Here is a 23,934-nt window from a genome sequence, read left to right as displayed (position 1 = left end):
GGGCAGACTGCATTCTGATTTTCAGGATCTCTTGGGGCTTTCTCAAAGATGCTATTGAATGTTACTGTACACATTATCTGCACTGCCTAAATTTTTACCACCCTCTCAACATCACTCCAAATGTGTGCTCAAAAGGAGTTTTTTCAGAACTAAATATTTCACAATGATCTTCAAACCCCTTCCCAGGTAAAGGGGTGTCCATAAATGCATCCATGCATTAGTACCTATTTATCTGACTATAATCAGTACGGTAATGGAGAGGGTGTGCATGGCAGTCACACATGTCAATTCAATGTGAAAACAAAGGTAATCAATGTAAAAAAAAAGCCAAAACATTGTAGAATAGTTATGTGATGCAAATGTACTGGTTAAAGTGCATCTGACATTTAACAACAGGTTTACTATTTTACAACCAAAAGAGTGAAAACAAGAGTTCAAACGTTTGCATACACTAAGCATACAAACTATGTAAATAAACTACGTTCATCAATGGACATAAATTATGTAAACTGAAATAGCAGAAATAGCAAGGTCTATTTTTATAATCTGTTATTTATTTTTGTTTCCTAGAAAATTTCACTTTTTTCTTTGTTGGTCTCAAATTTAGGGGTTGAATTGAAATGGAAATGTATCTTTTATTCTCTGTGCCTTCCCTTCCTCACCTACGTCCTCCGGTCCTATCGCAAGCTATCAGACCTTCTAGCCTTTTCTAAGGGCCATTGCAAAGTGATAAGGATGGGCATAGAGTGGAGGAAGATAGCATGAATCCAGTATATGACATATCTCCCACGTGGTAGGAGAAAGGATGCTGTGGTGTTTATTACCTATTGTGAAGTTCTAAATAATAAACAACTCCTAATATGTAGCTGATTAAGAGTCATTTAATGGTAACAGTGGTCTATGATTGCTTTTAACTATGGTTAATCTGTAACACACCAACCTCTACTCCCCAAAAAAGTTAACTTGTTCTTGGATAATTGAAAGTTTACTTTATACACATGTGATCTATACATCTATGAGTAAATATGCAACCCTATGTAGGAAAATTGATTCTGTAAATATCACATACACACACACACGCACACCCCATAGCTTCAAAATTGTTTTAATAAAACATACCAGAATGCACACATTTAAATGGCTTTTGAGTACTTGTCTTTCCAGGTTCCGCACTTCGATCAACAGTGTTATTATCCACCCAGCTACTGACTCTGATCCTCTTAAGATAATATATTTTAAAAATATTCTCCATGAAATGAAATAGGTGAAATAAATGAAATAAATAAAATCATTGAGAAATGAAAGAGAATAGCAGCTCCTCATGGGAGAACACTGGTAAGGAAAAAAGATACTTTAAAACACTTGCACTCCGATTGTTAAATAATTTGATCACCTTCAGAGGAATTTTTAAAATCAGTTTTAGACGTTTCATAATGAGTTTTTGTTGAAAATGCCTTAAATTCCAGAGCTAATGCTGGTCATTTCTCATCTTACAGTACTATCCGTTTTTTTCTTTCATGCTGCTTCAAATTAAGCTACTTTGGTCTTTATAAAATTATGGTATTGTTTTATTTTGGTTGGCCTGAGAGATATTAGGTTAGAGAATTGTAGCTGTGAAATTGGTAAACGTTGCCAGTTTCTAGATGAAAATCCCACTAGGTCAGATGTGTTAACATCAGTTGCTTGTAATTGGTTATGGGCAAACCAAAACGGTTCTAAATTCATTTCCTATATTGACTTAAAGAGTCTATGCTAACCCTACATCTAATCTTTTTTTTCTTTTTTCTTTTTTCCGTATCAAAACTGTCCTGGAGACCTCATTAGTCCACTTTGTTAGATTCCTGGTACTTGAACCTTATAGTCAGGCTGTGCTAAAGATAACAAACTAGTACATTGGTTTTCATTGAGGAGGCTCTTCTAACTAAAACCAGACAATTGGCAAGTCATATAGAAGGTCTGGAATACCAGGAAAAAATTCAAATTTCCATACAAAGAGTTAACTTCTTTAACACATATAAAAATCCAGAGGATATAGTAAAAGCATAATATATATGATTTAGAATAGCTGACAGATAACATACAACCACTTTAAATTTAGACATATTATTAATAGAAAAATTCTATGTGGGAAAGAACAAAGGAAAATAAGCTTGCTCAGATTTTGGTTTCTGCACTTTCCAAAGTTATAGGTAATATTTCCCCTTTATCTAGCACAAGTTCACTCCATAAGCATAGACTAAATTAAATTTAACAATGTGCTTTAGCTGAGAAAAGAGCTATCGAAGAGAATTTGTTTTCTGTTTTATTATTTAATGGAGGGAAAATTACACATGATCTTTAGCAGAAATATAATACTTACTACCTTGTCCTGGGTCACAGGTGAAATATTGCCTTCATTCAGACATTAAGTAGAAGAAAGGCTTGAAATTATGATAAGAAAACCAATGTCTGGAGTTATCAACAAGTTAAATTAATCTCACTAATTTGGGCTGAAATAATCAATGTTACCAAGATGATTTACCAATAGAAATGATGGTAATTATACTTCCAAGTGCGTTCTGCTATGTCCTTTGCAAACATTCCAGAACCCAAGTGGCATACTTTCTCTCACGTTACTAAATGTTTGCTCTGACCTCAGAGTGTTAATACAAATAAAAATACTGACATTTTTCACACTTATTCAATACCCACTGAAAAGAAACTTGAAGTATCACTCAAACCTCAGTACATCTTGTACTTTAAAAAAAAAACAAAAACAAAAAGAAACCTTCAAAATAGGCTTCCAAACTGTAAAATAATATATCCCAGATAGTGAGAGCAAGAAGTAGCCTTTAGTTTCCCCGAACTATTCCAACTTCCTGCTTAGCCATCTTATCAGAAGTTTATCTTAATAAACAGAGAGGGGCAGCGCGATACTCTGTTCTGTTCAATTCTCGGTGAGGGCAGTTCTACTTTTTTTTTTTTTTCATGGGAAAGAAGAAAATGTCAGCCAGCCAAAATACAAAGGCCAAGATTATATCTTACTACTGGCCCAATGAAGTAATATTTTAGGAAAATTATATTTAGCCATTTATGTAGCTCATACTGGAAATCAAATCCCCAGACTGTCACAAAAGCTATTTCATATACATGCTTAATGCTGCAAACCCTCTTCTGATCGAATCATTCTATTTTTACCTCTGTTGATTTAGCGATATCATTAAAATTAATCATTAAAATTGTCTGTTCCAACTCAGACCTTAAAAGTCAACACCAAGCCTCCCCGTTTTCTCAGAAGTAACCCTCAAATTGTATTGTTTCCCATGGTACTTAATTATAACAAATCAAATGAAGGCACAATTCAAAGGTGTACACACTTTTCTGAGTGCCAAAAATGTGAACTTGGCCAGTTTTTTTTTCACATTCTACACACAGCGGCTAATGCTCTGATGATTTCTTTACTCTGCATTCTAAGCCCGCTTTTCTAATTCTGGAAATAGTGCACAAAGCTCCAAAGGTAATTCCCCCAGTAATTTACCTACAATTGGGAGAACTCAGTGTCCCCTCAAATAAAAGTAGCAGCTGGGGGATCTTTTCCCCTTCATATTATTGAAGAAGGGTGTACACTGTTGAACTCAGCAGCTGAATAGGAAAATCAAATTAAATGTATTAACCCATTTTAAATACACTTACTGGTGCTTTTGAGATTCTACCCATAATGTCCTTTTCCACCAAGGACTGACCAACACGGTAGACGTTTTATTCTCCATTCTGAGACTACAAATTCTAAATCCAGTGGGCAACGGTTTTCATTTGTAAATTACAGAACAGTCTTCCATACGCATATAATAAAACTCCAAAATGGATATTCTGCTTTCCATGTTGTTAAATTAATAGAAAAATTTCAAAAATGTGCTCCTAGAATTTCTTTTGATTTTTGCGTCACTGTATGCTTACAAATTCCTTGCATTATTTTAAGAATGTTCTCTTCTCTAAGTTTACACATGCATAATTTAATTTTAAACATGCCAATTTCCTACCAAAAATTATTTATTTATTTATTTATTTATTTATTTATTTAGCAAAGGAGAAGCAATAGTGATGATCTAGAGGAAGAAAATGCTGCAAGTAAAATGCTATTATATTTTTCTACTAGAAAGATTTGCTGAGATTATAAGAATGAATTAAATTACTTTAGTTCTCATGAAGAAACTGATTAATAACCAATAATAATTTGAAGTAGATTGTTAGATTTTCATTCATCCTGAATTCCCAGTTAGACTTTATTCATCTTGGAGACTTGGCCCTTCTGATTTTTTTTAATCTCTTTTAATGCCTGGTTCTGTGGTTTGTAAACAGTAGGTACCTAATGCATGTTTGATGGAATGCAAATTTGAAATATTACATTAGAACACAGTTATTAAGCTCTTTAACATTTAGTGTGGCCATTGTAATCCTTTAAAAAGAGAAGTGTAAAAATAATCTTTAAAATGTATTTATAAATTGATTAAAAACAAAATAAAAATAATTATAAATAAATGATTACTGGGATAAATAATTTGATACTCATTTGTCAAGAACTTACTCCATGTTACTCTGAGGCAGAGGAAGGAAATGATGAAAATGCGTTATAACAGGGATAAGAAGTTATTCCTCAACTGCTGTGAGATGGAAAAGTCCATTAAGAGAAACAGGGAAACATGCCTGGAAGAAGTACTAGAGAAAACCATTAAGATATAGATAAAGGGGTGGGGCAAGGAAGAACTTGGCCTTAGTTTTCTCAAGGGAAGCCAGAGAACTGATTCCAGTGAAATAGAAAGTTCCCAAGAGAAAAAAACATTAATACTAAAGGAACACCAGGTCACTTCAGAATGAGCAATAGGAAATTAAACTGAATTCTGTGGGCTCCATCCAGAGTAGAGTAGAAGACAGGAAACTCATATGAAATCTAACAGGCAACTTTCAAAAGAGTTGAGGAATGAGAAACCAGGGGAACTCTCCTTTTGTACTGGATGTTATAAATTTTTATTAAGAGGAATATATGCAAAAAATGTTCTTTAATGTCTGCCTATGATTTGACCTGACACAGAGATCTGTTCATTTTTAAGAAGTAGTATGTTTAAGAACAGGTTTAAGAACCTCGTATCAGGTAATGTAATCATGCTACCTCCAAAGACACGGATTTAATTCTTTGAGTTGTCTTAGACAGATTACTATCTATTTTATTCAGCATAATGTTACCCAGTATTCTACAAAATCCTGACAAATGCCAATTTCTTTTCTTTCTTTCCATTATATTATGGGTTTTTAGTTTATTGACTTCTGCAGATATCTTTGTAGATATAATTAAAGGCCTAGGAATCCAGACATTATCCCCCAAGTAAACTCAGTCTCAGAAGAAACAGATTGTGACTGCAGTTTTTTTCCTATGGATATGGAAAATGGAACAGAAAAGAGATTATATGATAACTGACATTTTAATGATTGTAATTTTATGAAATTGAAGATTTTGAATGCTCATGACTAGGAGGAAAGTAATAAACCTGAAGAATGGAAGTGAAGATTTTGTGTCCATGGATAAAGGAGTATATACTAACTATTATTTGCCATATTTGGATTCCTATCATGGTATCATGAAGGCCCAGTGGGTCAGGAGGCTAAGGACATAGCACTGTATTGTCCAAGCTCTGTAGCTTACCAGCAGCTGGTTGTGACAAGTCCCTTAGCCTCACAGTGAATCAGCTTCTAGATTGGAAAAAGGGTAGAAATCTAAGTAAGGTCTCAATGCTTCTCTTATTGGATTCATGTGAACATAAAATGATATTGAATATCAGGGCACTGTATAAACTCTTAGCATACAGTTATCAATTAAAGGATTGTGATAATAATTATTTTATTTACAAGAAAATGTTATCTTTCCAGAGCCTACCCTTCAGGAGAGAACATATTTTTTCATTTTGGCCCTACTTGTATCATATTTATTCTCATAATTAGCAAATGCAGTAAAAACAAAAATAGCATAGGAACGAATAAATTACAGGCAAAAATGACAACACCTGACACTGACAGCCACTGCCTCCTTGAGATGGTCTACTTGTTTCACATTCATGACTCACCTTCTCCTCTGGGTTCTTTTTCAGGATCCTCCACTGGGGTCATTTTCAATCTCTCTGCTGAGTAAATGCTGGGTTTCTCCCAGGATTTTGTCTTCAGCCCATTCTCCCTTTAACATGGCCCCAGGTTGTCTTCCAGCCATTCTCAAAGCTTTACTCCTCCCTCTCCCTCCTATGCTGGTAACTCCCTAACGATGTCTCTAACCACAAGCTCCCCTCTGAACTCCAGACTGGGGTATCCAGTCATCCTAGAGGCATCTTAAAATCAGGGCGGCCAACTCTGAAAACATTTTGTGTTCACACTCTTTTTCTGGCTTGCACCATCTTAAACTCTATACTTCTCTCACTTCCCAAATCTAGCCAACCCTCGAGCCTCATCAGCTGTATATGCTAAATATTTCTCATATCAGGTGCTTCTCGCTGTTGCTGGTTTTCTCTCTTTTTAAGTATCACACTCAACTCCTTGCATCCAGACTTGCCTTCATTAGACCCATTCTGCCGAATGCAGCTGATGAATTAGCTTGTGTACAAATCAAACCATGTTAATTCACTGCTCAAAATCCTTCAATGACTGTCTATTACTGACAGTCTGAAGTCAAGGAACTTAAGACGACACAACAAACACTCCATGTGGCCCCCACCAATTGTGTCAACGCAGGTCCTCTTGCCCCCTACCTTGTGCTTTGCCGTCCACAAGTACAGACCAGTCTGTAAGTCCTCGCATCCAGGTTCTGAGCCTTTGCTTTGGCAGGTCCTACTTTCTCAGCAACCCTCTCTACCCTCTATTTACCTGGTTAACTCATATTCATCATTTTAAAGATTTAATCTCAGAAATGTGTGGCAAATCCCCAAACTCCCAGTGGTAGGCATTTTGCTATGTTTCCACAGCCTCACAGCCATAAATCTATCTACATTTAAAAAATATCTATTTGTATACATTTATCAGTAAACGCTAAGATTTCCAAGGCAGAAAAAATGTCTTATATCTTCGTCCTTGGCTCATATTAGATGTTCAATTAAAATGGAACTAAATTTTGCACAAATCGGTACTAGCCCTACCAGTAAGCATTTTCTTCCAGCGTGGTCATACATTCCTAGTGTAAGGGACAGGAATGGACGTATGACATTAAAATTATAGAGGTTTCCTTGCTAACCCTCTAGACTGCTACAAAAGATAGGTAGAAAAAATAATAATTGTAAAGAACATAATGTGAAAAAAATCTTCATATAAAGAAAAATCTAGACTCACTAATTTTATACCTAAATGATCAGTCATATCAATAATGTTTTAATTATGGACAATTTTTAAAAGACATTATATCCACATGAGGATAATACAGATACATTTTTTTAAACCATGGCTCCTTGGACCTTGTAAGGAAAGGCAACAGGTCTGAGAGCGTAGAGTGGTGTCCACCTGAAGGTATATTTGGAGAAAGCAATTTATCAGCACAAGACAAGGCCATTCCTTTCTTATCTTCCCTTCTCAACCTGACACATTGTATTTTAAAATTAAACAGAAGAATATGCTGCTTCCCAGGGATTTAAACAACCATCTGGCATATTACTCACATGGCCACTGCTGCCCATTACTTAAGAAATCAAGCACGGCTTTATTCACAGAAACCAGGCATGAAGACAACTTCTTAAAACTCAGGCTTCTAAACACAGACTCTCTTCTGGTAATCATTGAGTGCCTTTTCTGTCACCTTCACTCACTGACTGGGTGGATATTTACCTGCTTTGGTGTAGAGAGTAGAGACTTGAGTCTGAAATTGGACAGATTGTGTCTCAATCCTGCCTCTTTTGTTTTTTATTTCTAGCTTTATGATCTTCATAAGGTACCCAACCCTTCCAAGCCTTTCTCCTCATCTACAACATGGGAATAACAATAAAAGCCAGCACTTAAAATGGGCCAGGCATATTTTGATGGCTTTGTGAATATGATCTGATATAACTAAAATTCTCCTAACAATCCTGACAAATATCATTATTACAGCTGAGGAGACGGGGGGTCCCAGCGGCAGATTTGAATGGTCTGTCTCTAGAGTTCTGGACTGTAGTTTTATGTTCTCCTCTTTCTCTACTACTCATTTCACAATGTTTGCATAAAGATCAAATACAGTTGACCCTTGAACAACATGGGAGGGTTAGGGGGACCCACCCTCTGCATAGTCAAAAACCTGCATATAACTTTACAGTCAGCTCTCCCTACCTGCGGTTCCACATCTGCAGATCAACCATCTGGGGCTCTGGATCATGTAATACCACAGTACATATTTATTGAAAAAAATACACATACAAGTGGACCCACGCAGTCCAAACCCATGTTGTTCGAGGGTCAATTCTATTTTAATAGGAGTAAAATACTCGTGATGGATAGATAATCAACAAACGATTCCCTCCAGCTTTTCCAGACACTCTTCTCTACCTTGCATGCCAGCCCCTCACCCAAACAGCTAGGCACGGCCTTGCACCGCCAAAGCTAAACACCACCAAGCGAATAAAGATGACCAATGAAGACTCAAGGGGAAGCCACAGAGTCAAGCTGGGCTTCCATAAAGTCTGAAGTCTAATTCCTATTCATTTGATTCTGTTGGATTTCTGCAGCATGTATCAGTAGGCTCTAACCTGGAGGAAGCAACAGGGAAGCCTCTCCAGGAAAGGAGGTTTAATATGAGATGTGAAATATAAGAATGAGAGAGCCATGTGCAAGAGAAACACAGTCTGAGAGGACAGCTTTTGGAGTTATGTGTTCTGTTCCTGGCTTCCTGACTAGTTTATAGACATCAAGAGGGTACAAAACACATCTATTTTATCCTCTGACATAGCCCTTCACAGTCAGCATGGTGCCTGGCAGTCAATGCTCAATAGATATTGAACGGGTGAGTCAATGAACGAATGAACATATATGTACAAAGTGAGTGACAGACTGTGGGCAGTTTAAGGAACTGAGAGAGGACCAGTTTGGCAAAGAATGGAGAGAGGTGGTAGGCAGAGGAGTTTGCAGAAGCCAGATGATGGAGGGCCTCGTAAGTGATGACGTAAGTTTTGAGCTTTCTCATGAATGCAGTGGAGAACCATTGGAGGGTTTTGACAGAGGAGAGCCATAATCAGATTTGGGTTTTTTTTAATACTACTTGTGAAATTGGTAATGTGCCTTAACTCTCAAATAGAGCAGAGTCAAGATACCACCATCAAGAAGGACTTTGGTTCCTCAGAGTCAATCCTACCACATTTCAGTGGGTTCTACAGGCATCAGCTAGAAGTTGGGTGCTCAGGTGGGGAAAGTAGTTTATGGCCAGGACAGCAGCAGAAGATTCTGGCCGTGTATTATTTAGTGGAATCTGGGGGTGTTTGTCGGCTAAGATAAAATTCACTAAATACATACTATCTTTAAAACAGTTGTGTCCACATGCTAGGTCCTCCCGTGTTTAATATTTCAAAATGAATTTTTAAAATATAAATTGTTCAGTTCTTTCTCTCTGCATTAATTTCTAGGTAGTGATAAATCCTACGGTATGTTACACTAGCTATCCAATGCCAAAGTTTTATTGTTTTTCTTATAACTTGTGAGACTATAAAGCTCCCTGGAAACAATCACTAAACTGTCCCTTTTGTGAGGTTGCTAACCTTTAGTAACACTGAACACCTCTTGCTGCACAAAGTTTTCATGGGACATTCAGATTAGGCACTATTAATCACGAAATTACAGAGTGTTAAACATCATGAAAAGTTCAGTTTGGGATACTCTATACCTACATTATTTATTTAGCAAAGTCATAAAACATAAATGTGTTCTAAAAAAATGAACAAAAACAAAAGGGTGATTAAAATCTCTTTGACATGCACTTGAAAGGCAAAATTTTTTTTTCTTATAAGAGGAATGTACTTTTTAAAAAGTATCTAAGCCTATTCACACAGCCTTTCTCTCCACTGTATAGAGCTGTATTGTGTCAGCCATGCCTTTCTTTGCAATTTATGTTTAAACAAATTTTAGACACCACAAACAGACCTTTGCTGTATGAAATAAACCGTGAGATATTAATGCGAAAGCTATTGTGCTGAGAGCTCAGAAACCCTACACTTCCACTCTCAATGTCAGTGTTAAAAGAGATTTTAGTAATGGCAAAGCCAGTCAACAGGGAATAATTAAACTCAAGTTGTCTGAGATTTGCTGTGATGTGTGGAATGATAGTTTCCAACCCAGCTGCTGCAGAATGTTTGCCTAAGAAGCAAGAGTGTGGTTGACCAGGGGCTAAGGTTCAGATGAAATGCAATGAAAAAGCTCATTGACCTCTGAAACAATAGGTGGGACCTACTTGAATAATAAAATCAACACAAAGTCAACAGTTAAATAAGGCTGTACCAACAGGGCCATCTCCGTAGCATGCCACCGAAAGTTTTTCAAAGGAGAGAATTTCTTCGCAGTAAACTGACAAATATCTATGTTGGGCACCTTTTACCAGCTCTTCAAGGTGTAGGCTGGCAACTGTCATCAATAAAACCCTTCAGAAGGGCCTCAGTTCCCCTTTCCTGAAAAAGTTCTTCAAATTCAACTCGTTAAAAGGACATATTATATTTCTCTCAGTCGTGCGGTTGGTCTCTCTTTTTCAGCTGTCGGCTTAGCAGGCAGGAGCACTCACTGACAGCATGGTGTCTCCTGAGTCCCCCCAGCCCCACGCCATCTCTGTCCCAGACCCACAGCAGCCTGAGTCGTTCACTGTGAAACCGAGTCGCTGGGAATGTAGTCAACATCGATCGGCAGGGCAGACGAAGAAGAAAGGCTCTGTGTGAGCCAGCACGTTGTTTTCCTTCAGGAATTCCTTTTTAATTTTACTAGTTTTTCCATTGTCTGGCATTTCTAATATGGTCACAAAATAAAAAGGCAATTATTTACCTCTCTTTCCTATCTACAGCACCCTAAGCCTCCGGTCTAATATGATTTCCATTTAGAAAATATTTATGTAGCCATTTACAAGGCCTTATAAAGCTAAGGCATGCCAAGATAGCTCAGATGTTCAATTTACTGTGGCTAGGCTCAGTTGGCACTAAATCAAAAGGTTTTACTATCTAATTTTAATGTCAATATTCATATTTGTACACATACATGCAATAGACAGGCACACACTGTATGTGGTGCACAAGTGTCTTTAGGTATGTGTGGTTATTTCGATGCACAGGGTACTTACATACCGACTGGCTAGTAAGTCACCGAGATCAACTTGTAATAACCCAGAAGAGAAATGGCCTCCTGCTATTTATCACATGTCCTGTTAAAATGTCCCTTCCCTTGATCATCTCCTCTCACATATCAAATCTGAGAGGAATATTTTTAGATCATAGGTATTTGAGTTGCATGGGACAAAAGATGAAAGAATTTTATTTTTTCTTCATCAGTATTAGAGCCTCCTCACTTCCTTTTCTTCTCATTCGTCTCGACCATCAAACAGACTTGCACATCCTTATTGCATATCTGAAGGAGGGAAGGCATTTCCCAAGACTCTGTATCGAAAGTCCTAAATCCGAGGGATTTCAAACATTTGATTCAGTACATATTTACTAAGCAGCTACCATGGTGTCAGCACTTTTAAGTAGATTTCACATCACAAATAAAAAGGCAGGAAACTTCAAATTCTTTAGGAAGGTGAGCTAATAATAGTAAAATAACAGCTGCTAACATGGATGAGTTCTTATGACGTGCTCGGCACTGTGCTTGTCTTTACCTAAGACTGCTCAGTGTACTCTTCACAACCAACCTGTGAGGCACATAGTGTTATTACTGTCATTTCATAGTCAAAGTAATGAAGAACAGAGATGTCAAGTAACTTGCAAAAAGTCACACAGACTAATGAGCCAGTCTGGCTTCAGGTTTGAATTTTTAGATGCTTGACGTCAGTGCCTTCCTGTAGACATATCTAGGCCTAAGCTGTCCAATATGGTGTCCTCTAGCCACATGAAGCTATTCAAATTTAAACATTCATTAATTAAATTTAAAATTTTAAATTCAGTTCCTCAGTCACACTAGCCATATAGTTCAATAGCCACATGAGGCCAGTGCCAAATGTACTGAACAATGCAGATATAGAACATTTCTTATCTTTGCAGAAAGCCCGATTCATCAGTACTGACAAAAAAATCAGTAATAGTGCCAGGGGAAAAGTTCATCTCTTGACTCCACACACATTAGGTTAATGAAACTGGCAAAAAGAAACATATGAACAAAAATTCTACTAAAAAAAGTCTAGATTTTAATTATGCCTTCAAATTTAAGCAATACCATTTATCTGCTCTTCCTTCCTAGTGTGTTAACTTTGTAAGGTGAGGATCTGAAAAGTACCACAGACGTATGTGCCACAGAAACAGCCTGGGTGACAGTGGTGCCCAGAGGTCCTAGACAGGATGCTTAAACTAAAGCTATATCTGCACCTATCAGGAAAGAAGCCATCTAAGCTGAAACAACCTGGAATACTGGGGAAAAGCTTATGGAGGCACTTGATTATGGGGTCAGGTGTCTGGCATTCAGACTTTCCTCCCCCAACTCTCTGGTTCTGTGACCTTGAGCAAAGTCTCAGCTTTCCCAACTGTGCAATGGGGCTGATAATGTCTCCTTTGTGGGGTCTTACAAGAATTAAGTGAAATCCATGTAGAGTTCCTGCTCAGAGGAGGCTCTTAGAAAATGACTTACATGTATTTGAAGACAAGAAATGCAAATCAAAGCTATACAACAAAATAAAGAGGGGTAGGAAGAGGGATCACTTAGGCAGGTGCTAGAGCTGCTTGAACTGAGTCTAAACATTTACAGAGCTGATATGCTTGTGATTAATTACCACAGAAGGTCACTAGCTGAAAGGCATTTGGCAGGGCGTAATGTAAAATAGAGCTGCCAAGGCTAACAGCTATTATTAAATGTCTGCATACTTTAACGACCATGCTTAGCACTTTTAGTCTCACTTTATTCAAGGGACCATCACCACACTCCTGTTATTTTGTATGACTGTTATTTCATAAAGAGAAGCAGGTTTTGGGGCCTCACCCTGGAAGGTTCTAAATCAGTAGGTCCGAGGTTGAGTCCAGAAATTTGCATTTTAAAACAGTATCCTGATTTTTGATGCATGGGGTCCATGAACCACGCTTTGAAAAAAGTCAAGAGATTCAACTTTAAAGCAGGGAAGCAAGTTGTGAGTCTACATCTGCAGTGATGCTGTCTAGCAATGTGAGGCCTGGGAGAACTCACAAGTGCAGGAAAATTGCCTTTAATTTGGGCAGCACAGAGGTTAAGCCCATGTGCCAAAGTTATACACTTTTCTTAAAAGAGAGTCATTTAGTGCCAATTTACTTTGATTTAGGACAAGAATCCAACAAGTTTGGCTATCTGGTTTCCTGGACTAATGATTTTAGAGACGTATTCATCCTTACGGCAACATTATAGAAGCCACAGGGCTCAAAGATGTGCGCTTCAAATATCTGGAGAACTCATTTCTCCGCAACTTTAACTTCCCTAATTTGCATTCACAAAGAAGATATTAACTGAACACTTGTGAATATTCAGATATTTGGTCCAAAACATATTTGGCTAAATGGAGGTTGTTGAGACTGAGCAGTGAATGGAAGAGAGGTCAGCATCAGACTTGTGCTCCTCCCCTGGGTCCACAGCTGCACAGCAAGGAGGCTTTTTTTGAATTAGCATCTCTGAGCCTCACTGTCCTCATCTGTAAAGGGGAGGCAACATAGTACTTACCTCACTATCTTTCATGAGGTCATAGGAGTGAAGTGCATAGCAGTGTCTGCCACACAGTAACAAGAGCACGCTGCTGCTGCCCCTCCAGCGAGACAATGGGGATGGAGAGGGCTGGCAGAGCCAGAAAGATGATCCATGGAGGGAAAACACCATGGGAGGGAATGGACAAAAGTACTTATTGCCATAGTCGGGATCGCCAAAGAAAATGAAGAGACTCTGGGCTTCCACCCTTCTCCCTGAGATCTATTCTCTCATTCCATCAATTCAGCAATGAATCTGCAGTAGGTTTCAATCCAGTTAGATTAATGTTTTATCACAGATTATTATAATTACTATAGATTATAAATTAATCCCTTATTATTCTGAGAATCTCTGTGAGACCCCATTGCCCTGACTCAGACTTCCCCCCTTTTAACCCATTCTTCACTTGACTTTAAGATCAATCATCCTAAACACCTAAAATATCGTTCTTGATATTTCACTCTTTTGCCCCTGAAATCTCCTTTGGCTTGGTCATTGCAACAACAGCAGGAGGAGGAGGAGCAGCCTTATCTCACGTGAACAGAGCAGCACCTCCTGCGTCGCAGATGCTGGGCTACCAGCTGGGGTACAAACATAAGTAAGACTCACTCTGTGCCATGGGGGGTGGGGGTGAGAAGCAATCTGGGGGTGGAGGCAACTGATGTGGTAAGGATTGTAGAAGAGATTCATGAAGAATGTCTCCCTGCAGGTTCCTCTCTCAGAGACAGCTATGAGAGCAAGATTTAAGTTGAATCATCAGGAATTTGCCAGGGAGAGAAAGTGAAGAAAGTGGAGAGCAAACACAGGGGACTTCAAGGGGGGAAATCAGCACACACAAAGACAGGGAGCCGTGGAGGAGCACAGTGCTGTCAGGAGGACTCTGAGTGAACGAAGATTAGGGGAGGGCGGCGGGGGGTAGTTTGCAGCTAAATCACTAAGGGTCATGTACATCAGGCTATAGAGTTTGGCTTCCTAATTTTTGAAGTTTTTCAGCCTCAGAATACCTTTCTTCCCCTAAACAAAATCTTAGAGTAGTGCCGTAAGCAAATAAAAGACTAGCTTTGGTTTGATGTTTAGAAAGGTTGTTCTTGAATGGAAGGGAGACCATTAAGAGCATTCTTATACAGTCTTAGCAATAGATGGTGAAGCTCTGAATTAAGGGAAAGGCAGTATGATTTGAGAGGATCAGGCAGAATCAAGAAACATCTCTGGAGTGTAGAGTATAAAATTTGGCAAATCACTGAACGTGGGTGAAGAGAAAATGAAATGCAAGAAGCCAAGGCAGACTTACAAGTGCTGGCTTGAAAAACAAGGTAGATGATGAAAATATTAATGCAATGGGAATAAGGGGAGGGAGGATGGATTTTACTTCATTTGAAGTGGGGCAAGACACTCAGGTAGAGATGTTCAGCAAGAGGTTTGGAACTGTAGGTGTGGAGCCCAAGATAATGTTTTGGGAGTCCTTAATGGATACATCGATGGCATTTTAATCACCCAGGGAAATCAGGAAGGAAGGACATTTGGCTGAAGGAAGGACAGCCAAAGTCTGGAGCCTGGGGACCGTTTGAGCTCTGTGAAGGGGCAGATAAGGAGAACCCTGAAAAGGAGACAGAATTAGAGGGGGACCCAGAAGTAAGCAGTGGTCCAGAAGCCAGAGGAAGAATAGGGTCTAAGAAAGAGAGAACTGTCCTGAGAAAGAACATCACAGTGGACCAAAGACTGACAAACACACTGGATTTGGCTGTTGGGGATCATTACTGCCCTTTTCAAGTATTACAGGCAAAATGGAGGTTGCCATAAGCTGAAGACAGAATGGAAATTGAAGAACTAGAGACAGATGGTATAGACTATTTGTTCATGGAGAAAAGGAAAGCAAGAAGGTAATCTATAAACATGCTACTTATTTTTCAAAAGCTTCCCTGAAGATTTCTTTGCTTCCTGTGGTCCATGATGACCATTTCTCCTCCAAACCCCAAGGGAAGTTCATAATCTGAATTCTTTGCTTTAGGACTTCTCATTCTATAACTCACTATCCTAGATTATTCTATTATAATTAAGTATTATCTTGTAAACGTCATAGCTCCTAATGGAGTTTTACAAGCATCAATTTATCTTTAAAGGGAATTCAAATCAGTCTTTCTTTCACTGCTCTCTGCCTTCCCACACTCAAACTGAACTGCTGTTAGTGCATGGGCTCCATTATGCTTTCTCTTGCCTCTGGGCTAATACCTGAACATTCTTCTCTGCTACTATGTAACTCTCCTTCATTGGAATAAAGTTAATCATCCTTCAAGTGTTGGTTTAGAGATACTCCCTCAAGGAAACCTTCTCTGACTCCCTCTAGATTTTGATGCATGTCCCTCCCAAATGTCACCCATATCCAATAGCCCATACCTTTGCCATGACAGCATGGTACTAGTTCAGTTGGCTGTATTCCTCCTGAGGGACCGGACTCCCTGAGGGCATGGAAGGAATCTGATTTAGTTATGGTTTATCTCCAATACCTAGCTTAGATGAGTAGTAACTGGCCCAGAATATGGACTGAAATATCTGAGGAAGAAGGGAGGAGAGAAGGAAAAGAAGAATGAATAAAGGAAAAAGGAAGGAAGAAAGGAAGAAAGGAAGGAAAGGAGAGAGGGATGGAAGGAAGGAGGGAGGAAGGAATTTAATTTGATTCTAGTCTCAGCACCACCATAAACCAGTGGGTAATCTTGGTCATACATTTTGGTTTGTTAATTTGTAAAGCTATGATATCATATTAAATTTCTTCTAGAATCCTTTCCATCTTACAGTGGGATTCGAAAAGAAATCCAGCATTTATGCATTGTTCAGATTCCTGGATAGAATAACTACATAACTATATTCTGTGGCTTCTCCAAATTTTTAAGCCTAAATAAAACAAAATTACCTGCTGAACTCTTCTGCTCAAAAGATGATTATGCCAGAAGTGTGGATGAGTTTACAAAGACTAGCTAAGTGACCTTGGCCAAATGACATAGCTTTCCTCTGATTCAGTTCAACCTACCTAGGGGAAAAAAATGGTGACTGAGGATTAAATGAGAGGGGTAAGCAGCAGAAATGACTTATGAGCTGCAGTTGGCTTTACATAACTTAGTCATCAGATGTTATTTGTAGATGGCCGGCTTTTAGGTTGGAGTTTCATTTACAGAATAGCTACCTTGATTTAAGAAAAGTCACCACTTGACACATTAGTCACTGCTAGTGCAGTTACGATCAATATTCAGTGTATAGTTATGTGAACAATTTAATAAAAACGTAGAGATTTAAACTTATTCCCAAGCAATAGGAAGGTAATTTATTTACTGTTAGGTATGAAAAGTCTGACTGTACAATGCCTTTCATGGGAACCCAGCACACATCACGGTGCTTGTCAAAGTCCTCAATAGGGACCATTGCCTGGAAAATTGTGGTAGAAGTTTCCAATTCAAGAGGGTGCCTTCTCACCCATCAAAGAAGTTACAGATTTTAAGAGTCTCTTCCTGGCTATGATCAACCTCTCGCCTTACTGACAGAGTTTCAATTTAACCAAACCTTACGGAAACAAATGACCGCTATACCATACCGTTTCTCATTCTTTACCAAGGAGTTAAGTTTCACTTAGCAGAACATTCATCAATGAGTAAGAAAATGTACACAAATACAAATAAAAATGGAAAAGCCGACACCTTACAGTTTTTTTGCCTTATGTAAGCTAAATTTTCTTCCATTGGAAACAGAACTACTTGTGCAGGTGGTTGCTAAGTGCTACCAGCTGCTCTGTGGCAATATAGGTTTTGAAACAGAACCCTGAAAAGAAGGATGGAGAGGGGCAAAATAAAGAAATGGGTGTGGAATTAGACTCTATATTGAACGAATTCCCTGGGTAATACAGGAGAGGGGGAGAGCAACTTCAGTCGTAAACAGTAAGCAGAATTTCCATTCAGCTGGCTTGCAATAAATTTATTTTTCCAAGAAAATGAAATGGAACAAGAGAACAGACATACCTGCTTTATGTTAAAGAAAAGCATGTATGAACCTAATACAGGAAGAAGTTGTTTAAGACTGTACATCCTTGAGAAAATATTACCTCCATAATAGTGCCAGGCTGTCTGTTAACTTGGGTTATCAGCTACATAAATTAGACGCACGCTGGGGCCATCTAACCCAGAGAGCCGTCTGCAGTGCTCATATAATGTGTACTTTGCTCCATCATTTGCTTCCTTTTGTCCTCCTTTCCACTTGCAAAGTTATTTTTTAAAGGCCGTTGCACAAATACCATCTTAACTATCTTATTATTCATATTGTACCAACAGAAAAAAAATTGAGGAGACAATAATGATCCATTTAGACTCGAGCAATCAGCAAGACTGAAACAAGAATTGGGGAAGAGTCACATATTCAGTCTTAAGGAGCATGGTTCTCTCTTGATACCAGAAAACCTCTTTCCTTTAAGCAAGTTCTTTCTTTTTTTCCTCTAAAAAAATATATTTATAAACTTACGGAGGAAGATTCAAAGAATCAGAGTCTCTTTTCCTCTAAAAGCACAAATGTCCCATGTGAATCAAACCAATTTCATTATTCACCAATCTGTGAATGAAATGCCCCCTCCCCCACACACGGGAACTCTGCCTTGAGGGGCAGGGGAGCTGATCTCTGGCTCCGGGCCCCTTATTCCCCCTTGGTGATCAGGTCCTCAAGGTAGGCACCCAGCTTGTTGTCTGTGTGAATGCGCATGTCCATGGATCTGGCTGGGATGAAACCTGGGCAGCCGCACTACCTCCAGCCCTCCTGGTTGGGATGCTGTGCAGCCTTTAAGCAAGTTCTTAACAGTGCCAAGAATATAACTATTAATATACTTGATGTCAGCTCACCACCTGATTCAGAAAGCAAGAAACAGGATGAAATGGGGAAAGGAGAGGGGAGACAAAAATAAAAGAAAGAAAAGTAGAGGGGATAAAGACAGTAAACGGAAGAAAGAATGAGAGAAATGAAGTGATAATAAGAAGTTGTGGACCTCGAAAGAGAAGAAGTAGAGACATAAAGAAGAAAACGAGGTCAACTTGACATACACAGACTCAACTTCTGCAGAGCTTTTTACTTTGCTGAGTAATCTGGGGGTCACTGGACAGCTCTGTCCTGATACAGAAAAATAACCACCAGGTACATCCGGGATGCTAACACCAGAACAGGAGGGGTGCCTGTTCTTCTGGACACAGGATCGTGGTACCATTGTTTGCCGAGTCTGCCAGCGTTCCTCTGCATCCTGCTCACTGTGAACTCAGTGTCCTACCTGAGAGGAGCCACCCAATCCCATTTACCAACTTCAAATTCTAATTCACAATGGCATGTAATATCCCCACATGTGGGTTTTTAGGTCATCAACGAGGCTGAATGAAACCATTCTCTCACTAAGTACGGGACTTAAGAACCCAACTGCTGCAAGTGGAAACATCAGTCACAGGCTCTCAAAACATTATGTTGCAAAGGCTGTGATGAAGTTGAGGCACAGCCCATATTTCCTGAAGTAATGACACTTCATCTTAAAGGCCCACTCAGTTGTGTCACATTTGTATTTGCATCCTATAATGCGAATGTATTAGCTCCAAATTGTTTGGTAATAAATCATCATCAAAGAAATATGTTTATTTTTATTTTTAGTATTCATGACTTGTACGATCCTAGAACAACATATATTTAGTACCGCAGAGCAATGAATCCATAACTTTGAGAGAAATGGCTTTATAGATCATTAAGACCTATGTTGCTTTAACAGTTAATCACATTTTCACTAATAATATGACATAAGTCCTTTACCTAAAGAGTGAAAAATGAATGACTCTTTTGCTTGCACTAAAAAGTCCTCTACTTGACCTTTACCAAGGGCAGAGGGAAATCCAGTATAATCGCTGAAAGCTTTCCCTACAGCGCTATCAATACTTTCATTCAGCCAACAGACTTAGCCTTCAGTTAAGGTTCCTTGAGTCCCCAAACTGCAGAAGGGAAAAATCCTTCGGGACTCTGCTGTGACTTTGGACCTGGGGTCACGCGGTGACGTCTCAACGAGCTCTGAATCTTCTGGAGAATACCTCAGATAGCTGGCCCAACAAAGACAAATATTATGGCAACGAAAAATAAATCTGCCATTTTTAACCTTTTCAGGGAAAGTAATTCACTTATTGGCTTTAGTTAAAACGTCTTACCTTTCTTCCCCTTTTTGTTGTATCTGTGAGTAATTTCTCCAGTCACATTGTTTATAGGAAGTGAAGTTATTCGTAATCACGCCTTAAGAGTATGTACACAAACTGGACATCCTAAAAGACCACTATGTATTAAATTCCTGATTGTTTGACATAAATTCTCTCTCTCTCTTTCACTCCGACAGGAATCTTCTCATTTATTTACGAATAGGTTAAGACCTTCGCCTTGTTTCTAACTATGTTCCTAAGTGCTAACATATATTAAGTAAATTTAGAGCCTCTTCTGCATAGGAAACAAATTAAATTGGTTAAACATGGAGAAAGACTAAATGTAATCCATCTCTTGTCATGTTTATGATATCTGAACTCATCTTATATGAATGTTCCAATTTGGCTGTTGTAGCAGATGGGCTGCTTATGATAAACCATAACTACAGACACAGAATGTGATAATATAAATCATAAAGAAGATAAATAATGAAATTCTTTTAAAATAACTCTGGTTAAATATTTAGACAGTCAATTTTTAAGCTTACCCGCACACAAAAATAGTATTCACATATCTAGGCAAGGAAAGAATGGGGCTCAACCATAATATAAATATAATCTAAATTTAAACATTCAAGACTCAAGGTATTTTAAAAATCTGGGTAACGTTTTCGAGTAGCAAACAATAAAGTAGGAGGCCTTTTCCAGAGGTACTCAAAACAAAAGAGGGCACTTACAAATATCTCTTTATATAGACAGCCCCCAATTCTGAGTCCCATTTTATAATTCCAGAATTGAGGAAAGCCTCCTAAATTATGATTGATTTCTCATGATAGAGGAATCTCAATCTCCCTCTTGATGGACAAGTTAGAGTCTACGATCTTGTGGTCAATTTGCATCACTTTGGGACCTCAGTAGTGCTTAGAGCCTGCATCACATTTTCACATGAGTCTGATTATCTCAAAAACCTGAACATAGGGCAGCAATTGTACAGACGAAGAAAATACAGGTCAGAGAAGTGATCTGTCCAAGGTCACATGTTAATATATGATGAAGCCAAGATTTGACAGAGGTTTTTGTTCCTAAACAGGTGCCAGTTCTCTTAATCATGGTACCTCAGCCAATGTAGAAAGAAAGGTAAAGGCTTTAATTCAGGGACACTTGGAGTAGATTTTATGATCCTTCTAAGCAGCCCAGGTCCTCAGCTCATGGCTTGAAGATGGACAGTGAGTGATAAAGAGGCAAAACCAGTACAAATGACAAGCCTGGTAATTGGGAAGAAGGTGCTGGAGCCAATTATGTTGTGTATCAACAGAAATCCACCTTCCTCGGGAGCCAAGTCTGCTCTCAGACTTGCAGCATGTGTGAAAGTGGCTGATTTGACAAATAAGAAGTCTGTAATTTGGTGCACTGTTTCAGCCACTAAACAGGAGGACTATTCACATCTGGAGGGCTAACTCCTTGCCCACCTCTACTGCAGATTCCTGGTAGGTAGCTGTGCTGCATCTGAAGTTGCATTTAAGAGAGTTCTTAAAATATTTTTCTACAAAATGGCATTGTTCCTCTCCCCTCTTTTTTCTTGCTTTCTCTTGTTCCTTATTAGTTATTGAGCCCCCATTACATGCCAGGCTATGTGGCCATGAACAAGGCAGCCATAGACCTGGGCTTCATGGAGTGTCCAGTATGCTGGTGGATGCAGACACATAAGGGAGCACTGTCAAGTCTGAGGGAGCACAGAAGAGCACCTGCCTCTACCAGGGGTGGGGGTGGAAGGCAAAGCGCATCTGTAAGATTTCCCAGATAAAGGCAGGTCTAAATCAAAACCTAAAAGAAAGTAAGATTGACCCGATAAAATGGAGGAGGGCAGAGTTCTGTCTTAGAGGCTGGAGATGAGATGAAGAGTAACATATTGAGGTGGTTTTGTTTTGGGTGGTGGGAGAAGGTAGGGAGACAGTTAGTGAAAAGGGGCAGAGAGAGATAGGGTGAAAAGAGAAAGAAAAAATATCTTTGTCACATTGTGAAAAATAGAGAAGATGAGCAAAAGTATCAAAATCTGTTTGTTGGGGTTTTTTTAAACTGTAAAGACATTGCATTGCTTAGAAAAATTGGGGAAAAAATGCAGGTATGTTGCGGTTAAAGACTAGGGTGGTTAGAATAAGTCTGCAAGTGACATTTCAATGGTATCAAATAGTTGTCATCTTTGCTGATTCCGTCTGGCCTTAAAATAGAAAGGTTTACTTACTAGATTGTTTAGACACTAAGTAAACCTAACGATGCAAAACTCTAGGCACGCACTTTGAGATAACAGCCAAGGATTCGTTGTAGGTCTGGAATGAAGACTCAACTTTTTCACTGAGAACCCATGTTTTAATGTTTGTTTGTTTGTTTCCAATTCAAGATATTTTTCTAGAAATATTGTATTAGAATAACAGAGCCCACACCTCTTGATTATAATCTTGTAAAACATGTTTCACAATTCAAGGTAGTGTGTAGAATATATCAGACATGACACTATTCAGATATAAATACCCATATTTTAAAGGAATATATAATATGTATATTCCTATTTATATGTTTCTATATATATTTTTATCTATTATATATAATTTTTCCTCTCTGAATTTTCTTAGCATTTTCCAAAATTTCAATTAATTTTAATCAAAAAAATTTTACCCATACTCTCATGCCTTCCATGTGATAAGAATTATGACCAATTTGCTCTGTTCTATTATCCTGTAATTAACCCAGTTGAAACTGTTATAAAAGAAGGGGGAGGGTATAACTCAGTGGTAGAGTGCATGCTTAGCATGCACAAGGTCCCAGGTTTGATCCCCAGTACTTCCATGAAAAAAATTAATTTAAAAAGAAAAAAAGCTAATTGCTTTCCTCCTCCCAAATTTTTTTTTTAAAAATAAAAAAAAAAGAAAATGTTATAAAAGAATGTGGATACTGTTGTAAAAGAACATGCAAAAAGTATGCATGGACATTCCTTTTCATTTTTAAATTGTCAGCTGCCAAACCAGTGTCTTGCCATATTCGCTTTGGATCATGTAGGATCAACTAAGAAAGTGTAAACGGGTCCAGCTCGCCAAATGATTGATGTCCAATGAATAACCAAATTGTCTACCCCGTTGGGAGTACTTTCACAGATAGTGTGAGTATCAATATTGCAATTGCAGTGCATTTCACCAAACCTGCTGAAAAACCCACCCTGATTACTATTACCTATACTCTAACTACTAATTACTCTAATTTGGAAAATGGCATATGCATTCATCCAAGATATGAAAGTGATATCTTGTTTACTCACTTTAATCATTGGAGTCTGTGGGATATTGGAGCTCAAGGATATGCAAACAGGGACAATCAGTGGCTCAACAGCAACCTGGAAATTGCTCTATTTCTTTCATCATTTTATCAGTGACTCAGATGAAGTGAGGAGGGGATGCTAAAGTGATGGAAACCAAAGAAAGGGAGTAGGCCTGGGGTAAAAGAAGAAAACTATGAAATAACAGCATCTAGATATTAAATTATCTCCCCAGGTCAGAGCTATAGGTCTAAATTAACTTTTAAAATTTAATCCTGAACTTACATCTAAAAAATTAATTGCCCAAATCCTGAGGGGAGAAAGAACTGACAATCATAGTTCATATGACACAGAGATAAGGATTTTGTTTCACTGCAAATTCTATAGCTCAGACTGTGATATGATGACCCATAAAGCTACTACTGTCTGAGAGTCCTTAGAAATACAGTGCATGTGACAAGAGAAAAAATAGTTCCCTATTCTGCATTTGCTGGACAGCGCTGGCATTGTCAATGTCATCAGACGGGCAGAGTGGATAAACTAAGGACTGAAGAGTTCAGTTCTCTGTGTCTTTGGACTAACTCTCTC

At 38.5% G+C, this 23,934-nt stretch overlaps 1 protein-coding gene and 1 long non-coding RNA gene across 8 annotated transcripts in view; one reads left to right on the top strand and one right to left on the bottom strand.

Moving 5' to 3' along the window:
* Nucleotides 1-11,451, top strand: part of LOC116665321 — a 29,866-nt gene extending 18,415 nt beyond the window's left edge. The window contains exon 3 of the long non-coding RNA XR_004321894.1: nucleotides 10,710-11,451. This is a non-coding gene — a long non-coding RNA (uncharacterized LOC116665321). The remainder of the gene's footprint in view (nucleotides 1-10,709) is intronic.
* The window catches only part of MECOM (MDS1 and EVI1 complex locus), a 528,305-nt gene that overhangs the window by 80,706 nt on the left and 423,665 nt on the right, over nucleotides 1-23,934 (bottom strand). The gene's annotated exons all lie outside the window — the stretch shown is intronic.

The sequence above is a fragment of the Camelus ferus genome, chromosome 1, assembly GCF_009834535.1.
Source record: "Camelus ferus isolate YT-003-E chromosome 1, BCGSAC_Cfer_1.0, whole genome shotgun sequence".
In the NCBI taxonomy this organism is placed as follows: domain Eukaryota; kingdom Metazoa; phylum Chordata; class Mammalia; order Artiodactyla; family Camelidae; genus Camelus; species Camelus ferus.
The sequence above is the reverse complement of the archived record's forward strand: the minus strand, read 5'-3'. Positions and strand labels throughout refer to the sequence as shown.